Source organism: Urocitellus parryii, unplaced genomic scaffold, assembly GCF_045843805.1.
Source record: "Urocitellus parryii isolate mUroPar1 unplaced genomic scaffold, mUroPar1.hap1 Scaffold_420, whole genome shotgun sequence".
In the NCBI taxonomy this organism is placed as follows: Eukaryota; Metazoa; Chordata; class Mammalia; order Rodentia; family Sciuridae; genus Urocitellus; species Urocitellus parryii.
Genome location: NW_027553751.1, coordinates 33,723 through 35,000, shown reverse-complemented (window position 1 = coordinate 35,000; position 1,278 = coordinate 33,723).

Genomic DNA, 1,278 nt, shown 5'->3' with positions numbered 1-1,278 from the left:
CTGCCTCTGCCTGCCTGCCTGCCTGCCTGCCTGCCTGCCTGCCTGCCTGCCTGCCTGCCTGCCTGCCTTCTTTCTTCTTTCTTTTCTTTCTTTTTCTTTTTTTTTTTTTTTTAATATTTAGTGTTTAGATTTCGGGGGACTCAACATCTCTATTTATTTATTTATTTATTTATTTATCTATTTATTTATTATTCATTCATTCATTTATTTATTTATTTATTTATTTATTTATTCTCATTTGGTGCGATCTAACCCACCGCCCCCTGCATACCAGGCGAGCCCCATACCCCTTGGGCCACACCCCTAGCCCCTAACTTACTTTCTCTCTCTCTCTCTCTCTCTCTCTCTCTCTCTCTCTCTCTCTCTCTCCCTCCCCCTCTCTCTCTCCCCCTCTCTCCCCCCCCCTCTCTCCCCCTCTCTCTCTCTCCCCCTCTCTCTCTCCCCTCCACCCCCCCAGGTCGACCAGTACACCCTCAACGAAAGAGGTCGACCAGTTGTCTCAATGTGAATTCTGCCTGTGTGACTAACAGTATTGGTGTTTCTCCTTTGACTCGGTTCGGTGTGGGACTGGGACCACCGCTACTGGACATTCGACGCATAGCACTCTACCTACTGAGGTATATTCACAGCCCAGCCAGCCCTAGATGATTGGTTTTCTTTTTTCCTTTATTGGGGGGGGGGGAGGGGGGCTTGTTTGATTGCCGCGCAGCTTTACATTTCTTCTCTCTCCCCTCCTCCTCGCAGGTTGACCAGTTGGCCGGTGTGCCCCAGAACGACTGAGGTCCACCAGTTGTCCACTGGAGGACTTCGATTCTTTTTTTTTTTCTCTTTATGTAGTATGTATAGAGGTCGATCAGTTGTCCTAACATAAGCGGACGGGGATTGGGGCCGAACTGGGTGTGCATTTATGCACGCCTTTTTTTTTTTTTTTTTTTCTTTCTTTCTTCCTTCCTTCCTTCCTTCCTTCCTTCTTTCTTTCTTGTTTTTTCTTTCTTGTTTTTGTTTTTTTTTAATATTTAGTGTTTAGTTTTCGGGGGACCCAACATCTTTATTTTTATTATTATTATTATTTTTTAAACTTTTTTTTTTAAATTTTGTTTTGAAAGAAAGAAAGAAAGAGAGAGAGAGAGAGAGAGAAGAGAATTATTTAATATTTATTTTTCAGTTTTTGGCGGACACAACATGGTTGTATGTTGTATGTGGTGCTGAGGATCGAACCCGGGCCGGCCGCACGCACGCACGCACGCACGCCAGGCGAGCACACTACCGCTTGAGCCA